This window comes from Microcaecilia unicolor, chromosome 5 (assembly GCF_901765095.1).
Source record: "Microcaecilia unicolor chromosome 5, aMicUni1.1, whole genome shotgun sequence".
Classification (NCBI taxonomy): Eukaryota; Metazoa; Chordata; class Amphibia; order Gymnophiona; family Siphonopidae; genus Microcaecilia; species Microcaecilia unicolor.
Genome location: NC_044035.1, coordinates 341,588,313 through 341,607,836, shown reverse-complemented (window position 1 = coordinate 341,607,836; position 19,524 = coordinate 341,588,313). Strand labels below are relative to the sequence as shown.

The following is a 19,524-nucleotide window of genomic DNA, read 5'->3' as shown; positions in this document are numbered from 1 at the left end:
TCAGATCGGAAATAGCCCATTATCTATCTATATAATTTGTACCTCCAACGTTCTCTGGCTGGCTGGGTTCATAACATCCTGACATCAGCAAGCCTCCAGCGTTCTCTTCCCTCTCACTGTCCCGCCCTCGCGTAAAGACATAATGACGTCAGAGGGCGGCACAGTGAGAGGGAAAGGAACGCTGGAGGCGAGCTGACGTCAGGATGTTACGAACGAAAGCAACTGAAGGCAAGTAGGCAACGGAACGCTGTGCTGGAGGGGAGGACAATCGCGGGACATTGAGGTGAGGGGAGGGCAGGGCAGAGGAGAATCGATGAACATGGATGGGATGGAAGGAGAGGAGAGAATAGTGGGACACGGATGGAAGGGCAGAATCGTGGGACACGGATGGGAGGGCAGGGCACAGGACAATCGCTGGACATGGAGGGGAGGACAGAATCATGGGGCATCAAAGGGAGGGGAGGGCAGGGCAGAGGAAAATCGATGGACATGGATGGGGGGATAGGAGAGAATCGCAAGACACGGATGGGAGGGAAAGGCAGAGGAGAATCGCTGGGGAGGGCAGAATCGGAAACGGATGGGAGGGCTGGGCACAGGACAATCGCTGGACATCGAGGGGAGGACAGAATCGCAGGACATCGAGGGGAGGGCAGGGCAAAGAAGAATCGATGGACATGGATAGGATGGGAGGAGAGGAGAGGAGAGAATCGCAGGACACAGATCGGAGGGCAGGGCACAGGACAATTGCTGGACATGAAGGGGATGACAGACATCGAGGGGAGGGCAGGGCAGAGGAGAATCAATGGACATGGATGGGATGGGAGGGTAAGGAAGAGGAGAATCGCTGGACACAGATGGGAGGGGAGGGAAGAATCTCTGGACATGGAGGGGAGGGCAGGGGAGGAAAGAATCTCTGGGCATGGAGGAGAGGGCAGGGGAGGAAAGAATCTCTGGACATGGAGGAGAGGGGCAGGGGAGAGAGGAAAATCGCCTAGATGAGAGCCTTCCTAGGGCCCGTTTCATTTTGGACGAAACAGGCTTGGTTCCACTAGTAAACTATAAAATTGTACTGCTTTGTCACTCTCTTATCTCCATGCATATCTCCCTGTCCCTCATCCACCCAGCTCTCCCTGTTTCTCATCTAACCCACCCTCGTCCTGTTAGACTGTCACTGAAATGCTTTGATGTTTCACTTATATATACTGTCATCTACCAACATTTGCTTATTTCCGATCTGACGAAGAAGGGCAACCTTCGAAAGCTAATCAAAAAATGTATTAAGTTATGTCCACTAAAAAAGGTATCATCTTATTTTCGTGTTTTATTTTGTTCTATTTCAGGCGCATGAGAAATTCAACAAAGCTCATCAAAAGTCAGCTATGCTAAAACACCCTTCCAGGTATCCAGATTTAAAAAAAATTACGACCACCATAATTTTCCCGTGAAATTTCAAATTAGGGTTGGGCTTTGTACTCTGATGTCCTGCCAAGTCCTATCAGGAAGAAGCTACAGGCAAGCAGCCAAAAACAGGGTGACAAAACCATCCCTGGCATCTGTAGGGTGTATAGAATAATATTTGGGATAGGGAATGAAGAAAGTGAATCTCTCTTATTGTATGGGAGTTTAAAGGCTGCTCTGGCCTTCTCTCTACCGGGGCATGCAAAGCTACCAACCTGGAACCTTTTCAAACTGCCCTATCCTAGTCCCCCCCACCCTTTTTTTTTGAGAAAATAACTGATAGAGGGGTACTTGACTTTAACCAGGGTCCGTTCACTCCATCCGACCCAAGACACAAACCAAATCCTTTTTCTTAATCCACTTTGTCACCTCACTCACAGTTCCAGTTCACCTGTAGTCAAGCTTGGTCCGGAATAGAGATCTGGGGTATTGGGAGCTTAAAAGAGCCTTAACAGGATTATCTCTCTCAGTCCAGGATCAATTACCCTCCCTCTCACACAAGAAATTCACTCTGCACTCAAAGAGTTTTATTTAATGCAAAATAACTTTACTGGAACTTCTGCAACCAGCAGTTAAACACTTATGTACAGTATATTGTACACCCAAGGAATAATCTCAGCCACCTCATGTCACTCTTTGAGTATGTCAATGCTGTACATATTTACATAAGCTCCTGTCATTTACCCATTCTTTCATGCCAGTAATAAACTCAAGGCTGCTCCAGTTATTCTTGATACCAATCCAACTCCTTCAGGCACAGACCCTTAAGACTGTCCTTCTTCCAGTGATGCACTTCAAAGGGCTGCACCCAGGCCTTGAACAGGCTTTCCCTGCTCTGGTTCCTGCTTCCAGGCTGAACATAAAAGAGTAGCCATACTGGGTCAGACCAATGGTCCATCTAGACCAGTATCCTGTTTTCCGAACAATGGCCAAGCCAGGTTACAAGTTATCTGGCAGAAACCCAAATCGTGGCAACATTCCATGTAGAACCCCAAAGAATAGCAAGATTCTGGAATCCTAAAGAGTAGCAACATTCCATTCAGAATCTCAGAGTAGCAACATTCCATACTACAAATCCCAGGGCAAGCAGTTGCTTCCCATGTCTGTCTCAATAGCAGACTATGGACTTTTCCTCCAGGAACTTGTCCAAACCTTTTTTTAAACCCAGATACGCTAACCGCTGTTACCACATCCTCCGGCAAAGAGTTCCAGAACTTAACTGCTCATTGAGTGAATAAACAGTTCTTCCTAATTGTTTTAAAAGCATTTCCATATAACTTCCTTGAGTGTACCCTAGTCTTTGTACTTTTGGAACGAGTAAAAAGTCGATTTACTTCTACTCATTCACCACTAAGGATTTTGTAGACCTCGATCATATCCCTCCCTCATCTGTCTTTTTTTCCAAGATGAAGATTCCCCATTATCTACCTGAAGCTCTGTCTCCTTTCTCAGTCGCCACTTATAGGGGCAAGCAGCTACTCTTTTACTCAGCCTGCATTTCTTTCTTTCACTCCAGGATCCCGACGGGGGGGGGGGGGGGGGGGGGGGTGGTATAGGCAACCAAAAAACCTTGGGTACCTCACTTCAATCCTTTTATTTTTCAACTCCACCCCTGTGGTCACTCACCACAGGGAACCACTTTTATCTCTGCAACCTCTGTCAACCTCTTCCCCCACCCCCCAGGCAGGCCTCCAACTCTCACTCTCCAACCCACTGGCAGGGACCCCCAGGGCCTCTGAAAAAATTCCATCACCACTGTTTTAATACCCCATGTTATAAGTATTACTCCATGAGCATCTTTCCTCCTCCCACTTCCACTGCAATGCCTGATACATAACCCAAATGAAGACAAAGGAAAGAAAAACTTGAAGGATATGCATATTTGCCATAAAACTAAGAATTTAGTCTGGGTACGAACTGGACTATATCCTGGTAGGCAAGCAGTTTGCTACGCTGTGTGGAGTGCAGGAGTGTCCTGGCGGTTGGTGCAGTGAGCTGAGAACTAGGGGACCTGGGCTCAATTCCCACTGTGGTTCTTAACCTTCCACTGCCCTAGGCAGGGCCGGTCTTAGGCAGGGGTGACAGGGGCAGTTGCAAAGGGCCCACATCTCTGGCACGTCTGTCCTCCTAACTCGGAACACCTCCTTTCTCCGTATCTTAATGGCCCAGAGCCTCCTCGTTGCTGCGTCCCGCCCCCTTTTGATGTCACTTCCTGGTTCTACAAACGCGAGATGCAGCAGTGAGGAGGCTCTTGGCTCGGCAGCTGACGCGATATGAAAATCGCTGCCGCTGTCTACTGAAACGTGCTGAATGCATATTAAGGTATGGGGTGAGGTGGAGTTCCGAGAACTCTCAGCCTCCTTTTAAACTCAAATTTTATTTATTTATTTATTTAATACATTTATATCCCACATTTTCCCACCAATTGCAGACTCAATGTGGCTTACACATATCTGTAGAAAAGACTACAGTGCATGAAATACAATTATACAGTTTAAAAGTAAAATAGTAAACAACATTTAAAACAATATGTAAACGATAATAAAGAAATTAGTGTCCTTGAATCATTGTTAGACTAAAAGTTATTTGAAATTATGTAGAGTCTGAAAGATAAGCCTTTTTGAACAGAACAGTCTTCAATAATTTTCTGACTTTTAAGTAGATCTGGGTACATTTGATTGATTTGAGTAAAGCATTCCACAGTTGTGTGCCTATAAATGTGAAGTTGGAGGAATAAATAGATTTGAACTTAAGGCCATTGCAGTCTAGGTAGTGTAGATTCAAGTAGGATTGCGAGAAACTGGATCTATTTGTAGGTGGTAAGTCAACCAATTCAAGCATATATTCTGGAACTTCCCCGTAAATTATCCTGTGAGTTAATGTGCAGACTTTAAAGGCAACCCGTTCCTTAATGGGAAGCCAGTGCTGTCTTTCACGAAGAGGCTTAGCAGATTCGAATTTAGAATTTCCAAAGATCATTCTTTCCACAGTGTTCTGAGCAGTCTGTAATTTCTTAAGTAGATGTTCCTTGCATCCTGCATATATCGCGTTGCAGTAGTCCATCTGGCTTAAAACCATAGATTGAATCAAATTGCGAAAGACATCACAGGGAAAAAAAGGTTTTATTTCCTTGAGTCTCCACATTTTGGCTTATGCTGGCGGGTGGGGGGCCCCCAATGAACTGGTCTGCACAGGACCCCACAATTGCTAAGACCGGCCCTGGCCATAGGTAAAAAAAAAAAAAAAAAAAACCTTACATTGTGAGTCCACTAGGGACAGAGAAAGTACCTGTATATAAGTAAAGCGCCTTGGTTGTACCACAGAAAGGCGGTTTATCAAATACACTTCTTAATGCCACACACAGGGGTCCTTTTAGTAAACTGTGGAAAAAGTGGCCTCAGCGCACCCTTAGGCAGGTCTTTCCCAATGCACTAAGGCCATTTTTACTGCAGCTGGAAAACGGCCAATTTTCCACTTGCCCAATTAATGCCCATGTGCTAATGTTGCCATTAGCACGCAGCAATTAAGAAACATTAGCGCATGAGCTCTTACTACCACCCATTTTGTAGGCGGTGAGGGCACACGTGCTAATCACATGCTATTCAGTTAGCGCTGGAAACGGCCCAAAAAAGGAAGCCACACGAAGTGTGGAGGTGCACTTGATCCCCACGAAACAATATAGGGAGAAAAAGAGAGGAGCGGGGGAAGATAGGCTCTTTCCAATCAATAGGGGAGATGTATATTTGAAAAAAAGTATACTATTTATTATAACAGGTTGACTCAACACAGCCGTGTTTCGGCGCCGTAGCGCCTTCTTCAGACAGATATTCAATGACTGTCACTGGAAACGGCCCAAGCTGTTGTTTGGAGGTGCTACTACGGCCACGCTTGCTGTTTGCATTTTTGCCATTGTTCTGGAAGAGAAGGAACTGCATGTTCTTTGAAATTGGCTTTTCTTGGAGTATTAATCATTCAAGTACTCGATATACTGTTGGAAGACTCCTGAAGAAGGCGCTACGGCGCCGAAACACAGCTGTGTTGAGTCAACCTGTTATAATAAATATTATACTTTTTTTTCAAATATACGTCTCCCCTATTGATTGGAAAGAGCCTACCTTCCCCCACTCCTCTCTTTTTCTCACTGGAAACGGCCCAGCATTGAATATCCGGGGTCAGAACCGATTGCGACACTTACGTGGGCAGCCTCCCGCAGTCCGAATATCAGGCCCAGTGTGAGTACATGTTAGAAGTTTGTGTGATAGGAGGTGGGACACAAGTCCTGGGTTCATCCTACTTGCCTAGCCCAGAGAGGTGGAGCATGGGGAGCCTGTGAAAAGGAAAGAAATGCAAAGTGATGCACTTAGGGAATAGAAATCCACGGGAGACGTATGTGTTAGGTGGCGAGAGTCTGATAGGTACGGACGGGGAGAGGGATCTTGGGGTGATAGTATCTGAGGATTTGAAGGCGACAAAACAGTGTGACAAGGCGGTGGCTGTATCTAGAAGGTTGTTGGGCTGTATAGAGAGAGGTGTGACCAGCAGAAGAAAGGGGGTGTTGATGTCTCTGTATAAGTAGTTGGTGAGGCCCCATCTAGAGTATTGTGTTCAGTTTTGGAGGCCGTATCTTGCTAAGGATGTAAAAAGAATCGAAGAGGTGCAAAGAAAAGCTACGAGAATGGTATGGGATTTGCATAAGAAGACGTATGAGGAGAGACTTGCTGACCTGAACATGTATACCCTTGAGGAAAGGAGAAACAGGGGTGATATGATACAGACGTTCAAATATTTGAAAGGTATTAATCCGCAAACAAACCTTTTCCGGAGATACGAAGGCGGTAGAATGAGAGGACATGAAATGAGATTGAAGGGGGGCAGACTCAGGAAAAATGTCAGGAAGTATTTCTTCACGGAGAGAGTGGTGGATGCTTGGAATGCCCTCCCGCGGGAGGTGGTGGAGGTGAAAACGGTAACGGAATTCAAACATGCGTGGGATAAACATAAAGGAATCCTGTTCAGAAGGAATGGATCCTCAGGAGCTTAACCGAGATTGGATAGCAGAGCCGGTAGTGGGAGGCGGGGCTGGAGGTTGGGAGGCGGGGATAGTGCAGGGCAGACTTATACGGTCTGTGCCAGAGCCAGTGGTGGGAGGCGGGACTGGAGGTTGGGAGACAGGGATAGTGCTGGGCAGACTTATACGGTCTGTGCCCTGAAGAGCATAGGTACATATCAAAGTAGGGTATACACAAAAAGTAGCACACATGAGTTGTCTTGTTGGGCAGACTGGATGGACCGTGCAGGTCTTTTTCTGCCGTCATCTACTATGTATGTTACTATGAATAAAGAGCACTACATCCCAGAGAAGAAAGAAGATACTTTTTCCTAAGCACTAAAAAATAAAAAACAACTATATATTCTGTGAAAGAAGACAGAGAGTAAAACAGTGGACACCATGCAGCATCCTCCTTAGTAGCAAAATGTGGGACACACGAAAATCCGTAACGCTCTTAAATGTAGTTAAATAAATATTGCGTTGTCTATCCGATTTTCAGTAAATCACAGAAACTGCACCTCTGGAAGATTCTGATGTTCTCCCTTTATTTAAGTGAATCCCCTCTTCCCTATGGGAAAACTGAAGGGTGCCCTCATGCAGGATGCATGAGGATCACAGATTTTCACGTTTTTAGGTCACAGTAAATCCTCAGGGCACTTCCTTCCGATAACGGTCACTAAATTTTGTCTGCAGGCGAAACAAGAGGAAACTGAGCCCCTCAGGATCCGGCCCGGAGAATTCGTTAATGCAGACCTGCTGTTATTTGAACAACCAAACGTCACGGCCCAGCAGCGCTGCTTAATACATTCTTCCAAACAAGCAGACTGTTTCAAAGCTGAACACTTCTTTGACATTCTGTGGTCAGTCGATACTCAGCTTCAGATAAAACCAGGGAGGCCCGGTTCAAATCCCGCTGCCACTCTTTGTGATCTTTGGCCATGTCACTTAACCCTCCATTGTGTCAGGTACGCACTTAGAAGCCCCATATTACTATGTCTATATTCTCCTTTCAATACTTTGTAAAACTATTTACTACGTAAGCCGCATTGAACCTGCTGTGTGTGGGAAAGCGCTAGGTACAAATGTAATAAATAATAATAATAATAATATTCAGCCCACGGCGGTAAGCAAGTTAACCCTGGATATTCAATGCTGGCTTAGTGCAGCAATAAAGAAGCTAACCAGGCACTGGCCGATACTGAGAGTGCCTTTCAGTATTCTAACATTATCCACTCACTTAACTACTTAATGGATTGGATATCGCCGCTCACTGGTGAAATGCTGGCTTTTCCCACACTCTGCCCCCAGACTGTCCCTAACCTAGCTGGTGAGTTCTTTGGTGGTCATGGAGGATATTCAGCAGCAGTAACAAATTAAGGGCTGGCTCAGTGGGGTTTAACCAGGTAGAAGCCTCTCCTGCCCAATTAAACCATCTTGAATACCGACCCCTTAGATTATAAAGCCCTCAGGGGACAGAGAAATACCTACTGTACATGAATGTAACTCACTTTGAGCTATTCCTGAAAGATGTGAGCTACATCCCCTCCTGTCACGAAACGCCTAAACTCCTGCCTGGGGTTACCCTACAGCCACTTAGAGGGTCTATCCCCAGCACAGCTCAGGTCAGCCTGCACCTGCCGCTTAAGCTCTACACTAGCATCCTCCTCCGACCAACTGGGTCACAACCATCGCTGAGCGAGTCTCCCACTCACAAATTATCCCCAGTGATTTCTAGGTTACTGGAGGCCACACTCCCAGTGGTCCCACAGTTCCCAGAAAGCATTCACAGACCCAACACACAAACCACCAGGATTTTTATCAGTCCAGACAAAGAGGCAATAAAACTAAAGATTGTTTATTGTCTTTAAAAATTGAACAGTGGAACAAAATAATGCAATTAGCAAACTAGGACTGGCCTAGTGGTTAAAGCACCGGTCTTGCAATCCAGAGGTGGCTGGTTCAAATCTTACTGCAGCTCCTTGTGATCTAGGGCAAGTCACTTAACCCTCCATTGCCTCAGGTACAAACTTAGATTGTGAGCCCTCCTGGGACAGAGAAATATCCAGTGTACTTGAATGTAACACACCTTGAGCTACTACTGAAAAAGGTGTGAGCAAAATCAAAAAATAAAAATAAAACAACATGTAACTGAAATATGGATCAATTATAACACTAACTAAACATTTGCTTACTTTCTGAAAAGTACCTGTGAAGATCAGAATATAAAACTGTTCACTGAGCCTCAGCAAAGAGATCTGTCTCTTTTCTTCCTGGCTAAGACTGGAGGCAAAATCAGTACACTCTAACGGAAGTGAGTTCCTAGGCCAATCAGAACCCAGTCAACAAGATTTAAAAGTATACTGCTGCATGCTTCCTGCTTGTGTTAAAGAAAAAGAACATCCAGTTCCCTGTACAGCAAAGAACCACCACCTGCTGGCCAAATAGGGGTAGTACACTTCAGGACATAAGGCAGAAAAATATCCAATATATTTTACACCCTCAAAAAATAATACATAATAACAACAACAGAGTTAAGCCAGCACTCCCAATTCCCCACAGATTTCCTAAAGGGAGATCTGCAGTTTCTTGCCTACATCCCAGCTCCAGGAGGGTGGGTAGAAGTAAGCGGCTTTCTTGGTCACAGTAATGAGAGGTTATTGTGGGGGATGGGGATGGTATTTGGCCATGATAGGGGACAAGAGTCAAAGTTAAATGAACAACAAGATCACTACAGACTAAAGCAGGAAAGAAAGAGGAGCTCTACACCTCAAGCCAAGCAGGTACTGAATTATCCACCCTTTTCCTAAAGCGGAGTCTCAAAGCTCAGCTGGATGATAGTTCTAATGCACAAGAAAAAATGAACTCTAAGTACTAAGCAAGAAACATCAGATTAAAAATTGCAAAGATCAAGGAAACTAAAGGAAGAACTGAGCAAACCAAGGGCAACAGCGCAGTATCTGATTGGCAGACTGAAATACATTACTGGTACAAAAACTCTGAAGAAATCCATTTGATTAGGAACTTCCCCAGACTCTCTGCTAACAAAACTCGTAAAGAACATAAATGTTGTCATACTGGGACAGACCGAAGGTCCATCAAGCCCAGCATCCTGATTCCAACAGTGACCAATCCAGATCACAGCTACCTGGCAAGATCCCAGAACGATAAAACAGATTTTGTGCTGCTTATACTAGAAATAAGCAGTGTATTTTCCCAAGTCAATCTTAATAATGGCTTACGGACTTTTAGGAAATTATCCAAACCTTTTTTAAACCCTGCTAAGCTGCTTTTACCACATTCTCTGGCAACAAATTCTAGAGTTTAATTACATGCTGAGTGAAGAAGTATTTTACTACTTAGTAGCTTCATTATGTACCCCCTAGCCCTAGTATTTTTGGAAAAAGTAAACAAGCGATTCACATCTACCCGTTCCACTCCACTCAGTATTCTACAGACCTCTATTTTCTCAATCTGAACAGCTCTTGCTGCTTTAGCCTAGGATCCACGGATTATCATCACACCTAACAATAACTGCATTCACGAATAATAGGCTCTGAAGATTCCCAAGCCAAGTTTTCCATCATATTATTTTACAAACGTTTATACCATCCCCTCCCCCCAAAACCACAGAACTTTCAAAGCAGCTTACAAACTGAGCAGCAAGGTTTGTTCACTGATAGGAGTTTTTACTATTTGCATAGCCTCCCGGTTTCTATAAACGGTGCCCAAAAGTAAACACCCAAGTTTGGGTACACTTCCAAGATATGCATGCAAATTAATTAAACAAGCTCATAACCATCGCTAACTGGGTGCCAACAACCAATCAGTGATGTTAACTGTACGCATTTATTTGTTACATTTGTATCCCACAGTTTCCCACCTATTTGTAGGCTCAATGTGACTTACATAGTACCAGAGAGGCCTTTGCAGGCTCCGGTTTGAACAAATACAGGGTGATGTTGTGGTAAGATCAAGTTCATGTGGCACAGCCACATTAGGGAATCGGAGAACGGAAGAGTTGTGTTATGTCCATTACGTGCTTTAGTTTGGTTGTGTTGCAGAGATTAGGCATTTAAGTTGGATCGGTAGGGTATGCCTTTTTAAACAGGTTGGTTTTTAGTGATTTCCGGAAGTTTAGGTGGTCGTGCGTCGTTTTCAAGGCTTTTGGTAATGCGTTCCATAGTCGTGTGCTTATGTAGGAAAAACTAGATGCGTAAGTTGTTTTGTATTTAAGTCCTTTGCAGCTTGGGTAGTGCCGATTTAGATAAGATCGTGTTGATTCGGATGTATTTCTTTTTTTTTTTCTTCCTTTATTAATCATTTAATAGTTCACAACACAATGTGATTATGCAATTCAGATTCAAATAACAAAAAAGTCACTTTACACGAAAATATAAGGAAACAATAAAGACTATTTTCCGTCCATTATAAAAAGAAAAAGAAGATTCCAAGAAAAGGAAAAGAAACAAAATATTTAAATTGTTATTATACAACTACAATCTCTATGTTCCGAGTCCTGCCTGCTATATAGGAGGGCATGTAACAGTCACATCAATTCTAGCATCTAGGAAATCTTTAAGCTGTTTGGGGGTCTACAAATTGAAATTGTTTACCCTCTAGCAATACAATGCATATACAAGGAAAACGCAAAAGAAAATTTGCTTTCAAGGCTTCTACTCTAGAACGTAGATCTAAAAAGGATCTACATCTAGCTTGTGTCGGCCTGGAAAGATCTGGAAAAATCCTAACCTTGGAGCCCATAAACAGATCATCTAAATGCCTCAAGGAAAGTCTTAAGACAGCGTTCCAATCCGGTTCCAGCACAAAAGTGTAGTCCTATAGGTAATCACATCCAATGAGCTTTCCAGGAAGGAAGTAAGGTTCATTTCTTCACCCATTTTTCGTCTAGGGGGATCTCCCATTGTCCCCCTAATATTCCAGATGTAATGGGCCCAAGTTATGGGAGGCAATGAATCTTTGTCCATTCCCAGAATATCAATCATATATTTTTTCACCATCTCAACAGGAGGAATTAAAGGAGACTTGGGGAAATTAAGGAACCGAAGGTTAAGTCTCCGAGATTGATTTTCAAGATGTTCCAATCGTTTATGCAAAAAGTTATTGTCCTTAACCAAAGCGGATTCCAAAGCCCCCATTTCTTGAATTTGAGTATCCACTTTTTCAATCTTAGAGGACTGCTGTGCTGTCACCTATGCCTGTATCAAAACAGCTTCTGAAAGAGTTTTAATATCGCCAGTATTTTCTTTTAACATACTTTGCATGGAGGAGTGAGTGCTATATACCATATCCCACAGTGACTCAAGTGTCACAATAGAGGGCTTACCTATTCCACCTGATGGTAGAAGGGAGTGTGGTGGGATCTCAGTACGAGAGAGCTTATTAACTATATCTTGTGGCAGTACCTTTAAGGCCAATTCCGCCAAAAACGCTGGATCCGAGGTCCCACTCAAATTCGCCGCTAGCCTCCCCTCTGTCAGCTCCGGAATCACCCCTTCGGTATCGGATACTGGCCGGGCTGCAGCGAATAATTCACTTCCTGGCTGTGGTGGATCCCTGCGGTCTTCGGGGCTCAAAGAAACCCCGTCTGCGCTTCCTATTGACATCGGCGCGTCAACAGTTGCAGAGGGAGTCGACGAACACAGAGGTCCCGATAGCTTCCTGGGGAACTGCAAAGTCGACTGTCTCAATGCCGGCAAAGATCCAGGAGCCGAGGGGAGCTCCCTCACCTTCCCCCTCCATTTTCCCATCGCAGCGACGGGACAAGGAACCGGCAAGAGGCAACGAACCACAGCGTCTCCAGGGAGCTTACTCAGGTGCGTGTGAACTCAGCACCATCTTGGAAGCCTTCTCGGATGTATTTCTAATTGGTAAGTCAATCAAGTCTGTCATGTAACTCGGGGCTTCTCTCCGTAGATGATTTTATGAACCAGGGTGCAGATTTTGAAGGCGATGCGTTCTTTGATTGGGAGCCAGTGTATTTTTTTGCGGAGGGGTTTTGCGCTTTCAAATCGCGTTTTACCAAATATAAGCCTAGCTGCCGTGTTTTGAACGGTCTGAAGTTTCTTTAAGGTTTGTTCTTTACATCCCGCATAAATTCCATTGCAGTAATCTAAGTGGGTTAGTACCATTGATTGTATCAGGTTGCGAAATGTTTCCCTCGGGAAGAATTGCTTCACGCGTTTGAGTTTCCACATTGAATGGAACATTTTCTTTGTTGTGGATGCCACTTGGCTCTCTAGTGTTAAGTTACGGTCCATTGTAACGCCGAGGATTTTCAAGCTGTCTGAGATAGGAAGGGTGTGATCTGGGGTGTTGATACTTGTGGGGATGTCCGCGCTGTGTTGGGATGAGAGGATGAGACAATGAGTTTTTTCTTTATTGAGTTTTAGTTGAAATGCATTTGCTCATGAATCCATGATGTTCAGGTTGAGCTTGATTTCGTTGGTGATTTCTGTCAGTTTGGTTTTATAAGGAATGTATATTGTGACATTGTCTGTATATATATAAAAGGGTTAAGGCCATGGCTGGATAAGGACTTGGCAAGTGGGGTCATCATTAAGTTGAATAGGATCGGTGATAGCGGTGATCCTTGCGGTACTCCAAAGTCTGCTTTCCACAGTGATGATATGTTTGAATTTGATTTTACTTATGCATGCATCTGGCCGTGCATTATTCTATACTTACTTCAATGGAGTGTATCTCAAAAGGGGGCACTGCCATGGATGTGTCGGGGCAGTACCTGCGTACGCTGCACCTCCTCAGAAGAGAGAGCAGCTACTCTTGTTACTATGTAAGCCGCATTGAGCCTGCGATGAGCGGGAAAGCGCGGGATACAAATGTAATAAATAAATAAATACTCACTCTGCCACCCCTCAATCTATCCTCCCACTGGTCAATCTCCACCACTGTCACTCCTTCGGCAGAATCCCTGCCTCCCTCCTGCCATGACAAAACCAAATGGGGCTATAGTAGAGGTCACTACAGGGCCGCTGAGAGAGGGGGCAGGGGTGCCAACCCGAGCCCAGCCTCCAAGGGAGGCCCGGCGCTGAAACGGCTTCCAGAGGCAGGCAAAAGGTTCTGCTGCCTCGGTCTGTCTCTCTCCTACTTCTGTGTGTTGGGACCCAGGTGACTGTATTAACACGATAACCTGGGTCCTGGCAGACAGGCACAGGAAAATGACAAACCAAAAGAGGAGCAGACGCAGGAAGGTAAGGGGCGGGGTTGGCAGTGGTGGCCTGAGGGGAGCGTCAGCTGCGGCCCAAGTAGGGGGAGGGCAGGGACAGCGGCCCGACTGGGGGAGTGGCGGCAACTGCTGCCGCCCTGCCCCAGGCCTGGCTCTGTCTCTCAGCGACTCTGAGTCACTGTGCCAGTCGGCCCCACCAGCTGAAGACTCAGAGGAGCAACAGCAAAGTACTGGCAGGTCCCCAGGACCCCACAGGCAGAAGACCTGCAATTTCCCGCCTCATGCACTCATATATTTTTTAACTGGCATTTTCAGATTGAAAATGACTAAAGAAAGAACTATTAATGACCAACAAAAGGTCCCCCACAAGACAGAAAATATAAAACAATACTACAAAGAAAATTTCTCACATCCACTCAAGAGGAGAGAAGAGAAACAAAAGAAACTTCAAACAAAAAAAAAATTTTTTTAAGCGCCAACTCACTATAAATGAACCCAAATCCCTTATTTCTTCTCATGAGTCAAAACAAATTTCTTCAAATGTAATGAGTTGGAAAAAAAAAACCACCTTAGTCCTGAAAATTAAACATATGACAAGGAAATAGCAACAGATTATACATATATCCACCAAAGCCGAGACTTTGGATTTCAAGGCCCAAAGTTGCTTCCCATGGACCTGAGTGGTGCCACATCTGGAAATATTTGCATACTGACCATTAAACAAATCATTTTCAACTTTTTGAAGTTATCAATACAAATCAAACAAAATAAAACATGGAAAGAAAATAAGATGATACCTTTTTTATTGGACATAACTTAATACATTTCTTGATTAGCTTTCGAAGGTTGCCCTTCTTCGTCAGATCGGAAATAAGCAAATGTGCTAGCTGACAGTGTATATAAGTGAAAACATTCAAGCATTACTATGACAGTAAAATAGATACCATTGGAGATTCTACATGGAATGTTGCTACTATTGGAGATTCTACATGGAATGTTGCTATTCCACTAGCAACATTCCATGTAGAAAGCTGCGCAGGCTTCTGTTTCTGTGAGTCTGACGTCCTGCACGTATGTGCAGGACATCAGACTCACAGAAGCAGAAGCCTGCGCGGCCACATTGGTGATCTGCAAAGGCCGACTTCTACATGGAATGTTGCTAGTGGAATAGCAACATTCCATGTAGAATCTATAGAAACCAAACAAAATAAAACATGGAAAAGAAAATAAGATGATACCTTTTTCATTGGACATAACTTAATACTTTTCTTGATTAGCTTTCGAAGGTTGCTCTTCTTCGTCAGATCGGAAATAAGCAAATGTGCTAGCTGACAGTGTATATAAGTGAAAACATTCAAGCATTACTATGACAGTAAAATAGATACTATTGGAGATTCTACATGGAATGTTGCTACTATTGGAGATTCTACATGGAATGTTACTATTCCACTAGCAACATTCCATGTAGAAGGCTGCGCAGGCTTCTGTTTCTGCAGGACGTCAGACTCACAGAAGCAGAAGCCTGCGCGGCCACATTGGTGATCTACAAGGGCCGACTTCTACATGGAATGTTGCTAGTGGAATAGCAACATTCCATGTAGAATCTATAGAAATCAAACAAAATAAAACATGGAAAAGAAAATAAGATGATACCTTTTTCATTGGACATAACTTAATACATTTCTTGATTAGCTTTCGAAGGTCGCTCTTCTTCGTCAGATCGGAAATAAGCAAATGTGCTAGCTGACAGTGTATATAAGTGAAAACATTCAAGCATTACTATGACAGCGTCGGGAGAGGATGTGCGCTCCTGAGCTCCCTACTCCAGCAAACGCCTACGAGTGAGATTCCTCCTGCCCCTAGAGAATATGGGCAAGAGGAAGGGGAAAATCGGGCGACCAGTCTCCTCCACCCCCGAGGGTCCCGCTTACCGCCAGCAGACGCTGGAAGATTGTGGAGTTCGGAGGCAGGAACAACAAACACCCGCGTTGGTTGGATCCGAGGTTTACTCGGATCACAGCGTTGAAGCGGCGTCATTGAGTCCGCCCCTGCTGGCCTTTCCACCGCAACCCGGAAGCAAACCGAGGATGGCAGAACTGCTGCAACAAACTATGCCTGAGGAGCTGAGCTTGATTGCAGCCGGAGGAGGGCCTGCTGATACCTCAACCCCCGTAACATCGATGTTGGGAGGTGGAACGGTGAGTGATCCGATTCCTGCCACTAACATAGGGTTTGTTTCTTCGGGGGCTGGAGGACTGACAAAACCAGCTATAGTTACAATGGACAATCTGTGGGAGGCAATTCAGGGATTGAACTCCACCTTTTCCCAAGCTATAAAGACTTTTACCGAAGAAGTTTCTTCATTAAAACAAACACAGGATTCAATAATAGCAAGAGTACATGAAAATGAAGAAAAGATTGTATCATTAAGTGGAGAGATTAAGGATTTACAGAGTCAAACAGGAACAATTATCAGAGACAGGGATATTCTAGTGAAAAAACTAGAATATCTTGATAACCAAGCCAGAAAGAATAACTTAAGATTCTTAAACTTTCCTCAAATTTCAGTACTGTCTCCAACTGATATGGTGAAAAAATATTTTAGAGAAATCTTGCTAATTCCAACAGAAGCTATTCCTCCTATTACTCGAGCTCATACTATACATGGAATTAAATTCAGAGGCTTGGAACTTCAACCTGGACTCAATATAACCGATCTCTTGGAAAGTTCACTGGAAGTTGTTACTCATCGATCTACCTTATTAGTTTCATTTGCATTTGAATCCGATCGCAATAACGTTTTCAGATTATATTTTAAACATTTGAATGACAAGTTCTTGGGTGAAAAGATACAAATTTTTCCAGATCTAAATAAGGACACGCAGAAAAGACGAAAAGAATTTATGATGTTAAAACCTAGAGTGCTCGCATTAGGGGGCACCTACGTTTTAAAGTTTCCATGCAGGTGTCTTACATCTATTAATAATGTTACCTTTTCTTAGACCCAAAGAAAATGTCAGAGTTTATAATGTTAAAGGAAAAGGATGTAGTTCCAACCTGAATTCTAACACAGATAACGCTGTGTATACTGCTAGCGGGTCGATTTTGTGTTCTCCTCTCTTTTTTTTATTTTTTATTCTTCTTTTTTTTTCCAGATCTTGCTCCCAAAAATTGTGGACAAATATAAAAAATTTTTATTTCCATTAATCCCTCTTGGGAATTGTTTTTGTTAGTTTCTTATTGATTATTTTCTAAATCTGAGCATTTATATGATATGAATGTAAAATTATATAATGGATTAAATAAAATGTAAAAAAAAAAAAAAAAAAACCATTACTATGACAGTAAAATAGATACCATTGGAGATTCTACATGGAATGTTGCTACTATTGGAGATTCTACATGGAATGTTGCTATTCCACTAGCAACATTCCATGTAGAAGGCTGCGCAGGCTTCTGTTTCTGTGAGTCTGACGTCCTGCAGGACGTCCTGCAGGACGTCAGACTCACAGAAGCAGAAGCCTGCGCGGCCACATTGGTGATCCGCAAGGGCCGACTTCTACATGGAATGTTGCTAGTGGAATAGCAACATTCCATGTAGAATCTATAGAAATCAAACAAAATAAAACATGGAAAAGAAAATAAGATGATACCTTTTTTATTGGACATAACTTAATACATTTCTTGATTAGCTTTCGAAGGTTGCCCTTCTTCGTCAGATCGGAAATAAGCAAATGTGCAACTTTTTGAAATAAGCCTTACAAAATCATTAGTTTATCTTTCTCTGAAGCAAAGGTCACCGATAAAGTTGCAAGAGAGGAAAACAGAATCCCGAGAATCCTTCACAGGAAGGAGGTTAACTCAAAACCCTCAGTTGAAGGTAAACTTCAAACCGCCTCCCTGTGGTCCTCAGCAAGGATTCTGGACGATAGAAAAAAAAAACTTACAAACAACAATAGACTCAAAATTCCCCAAGGACCAAATCTCTGTAAAATATTTCCTTAGCAAAACCCCATGCAGTCCTTTGTCTTGGAGATTAGGTGGCAGAGCCGGTGGGGGGGGGGGGGGGGGGCAGACTTCTATGGTCTGTGCCGTGAAAATGGCAGATACTAATCAAGGTCAGGTATACACAAAAAGTAGCACATATGAGTTATCTTCTTTGGCAGACTGGATGGGCCGTGTAGGTCTTTCTCTGCCGTCATCTACTATGTTCCTATGTTACTATGGGGCTCATTTTCAAAGCACTTAGCCTCCCAAAGTTCCATAGAAACCTATGGAACTTAGCCTCCCAAAGTGCTTTGAAAATATGCCTCTAAGTCTTCCACCATGAGCACCTCCAATTGCCAAACTACACTGTCAGCAACAGACCTGGAGGAAAGAGAGGTCATGGGGGGGGGGGGGGGGGGGAACAGATGACAGAGTGTTTGGAGTTCATGGGGGATCAGATTTGGAAGACAGAAGGGTGCAGAGAGCATGGGGGTGAATTGGTGAACGGGGGAGGGGGAGGAGAGACAGCACGGGTGTAGGTGAAAGCAGGGCTGGACTGACTTGTGACCTGGCAAGCAAAAAGGGTCATGGGCCCCTAACCTCCTATCAAAAGTGATTAAATTAGATATAAGTTAGAGCACAGTGGGCCCCTTACTGTTCCAATAGTCAGTCTACCCCTGGGTGAGAGGAAGAGTTCATGGTGAGAGGCGGGATGGAGAATGAGCATGTGGAAAAAAGGGGGGGGTACAGTATGGAGAGAAAGCAAAATTATGACGGGGTAGGGGATGAAGAGGCGTGGTGGCTAAGATTCTGTGGAGAAGCACGGAAGAGAGTGAGCAAAAGGGAGAGAGTGGATAGCGGGGAAGATCATTATGGGGCCAGGAGAGGGTGCAAGATTGGCGGATATCATATAACACCTCTCCTCAGCACACCCCATGCCCCCACACCCCCCTCCACATATACTCTCTTCGCATGCCCCTTCACCCTACACTCTTCTCATCACCTAGCCACATGTATCTTCCACACGCACCGCATACCACCCCCCCCCCCACATCCCCCCAATGGCAAAGTGATTCTTTTTCATGCATGGCTTGCAGAGTGTCCCATACACACGGCATGCTTCCTTCCTTGCTTCATGGCTGACCTTACAGTAGTAGCATATGCCCTTCTGGCCTGCTTCTAGCCACCTGAAGTCCCAGCATGCTTGTGGCCTTCTGTTCTCTGAATCGTGCTGGGGCAGCTGCTTTACTTTTTCCTCACTGATCACGTCTTTCACGTGCTGTGAGGAAACCTCGTTCACACGACACATTGCGATGGCATCATTCAGGGTTAATCTTTTCGTCTGGAGAAGCTTCTGCTGCGTAGCATCATCCCTGATGCCAATAAGAATTATATCATCTATGATTGAGTCCTCAATCGCTGTACTTGCATGACTTTATTAGATGCTTAACTTCTGGAATACATGTTTCAAAAGATTCACTGTCTTCCTGCAGCCTATTATTCAAGATGTAGCTTTCATAAGTCACAAGTGAGCCTGGTTGCTCGGGATACCCCACGTGAGAACAAGCAGCCTGCTTGTCCTCGGAGAAAGCGAAGATACATACCTGTAGCAGGTATTCTCCGAGGACAGCAGGATGATTGTTCTCACAAACCCGCCCACCTCCCCTTTGGAGTTGTTATTCTTTGCTATTTGATTAAACTGAGCGGGAACGCTCATGCGACGGGTGGGAAGTCGTGCGCGCGGTTCGCGTGCTAGAAGGCTCTGGCAAACTTTTAAAATTTTCCTGTAGAAAACTTTGCTGTTTCCTGAGCCGCCGTGGATGCC

At 44.3% G+C, this 19,524-nt stretch overlaps 1 protein-coding gene and 1 long non-coding RNA gene across 3 annotated transcripts in view; both read right to left on the bottom strand.

Annotated features, from left to right (window-relative positions):
* LOC115471363 (1-phosphatidylinositol 4,5-bisphosphate phosphodiesterase gamma-2-like) overlaps positions 1–19,524 on the bottom strand; it is an 80,215-nt gene that overhangs the window by 35,395 nt on the left and 25,296 nt on the right. The window lies entirely within an intron of this gene.
* LOC115469900 lies at positions 8,359–19,306 on the bottom strand. 2 transcript variants are annotated; one of them, XR_003942084.1, is made up of 3 exons: positions 19,226–19,306; positions 8,701–8,703; positions 8,359–8,370 (listed from the first exon to the last, which is right to left on the bottom strand). It is a non-coding gene; the product is annotated as an uncharacterized LOC115469900 (long non-coding RNA). The 2 variants fall into 2 exon arrangements; XR_003942083.1 differs by lacking the exons at positions 8,359–8,370; positions 8,701–8,703 and adding exons at positions 11,386–11,396; positions 14,977–14,980.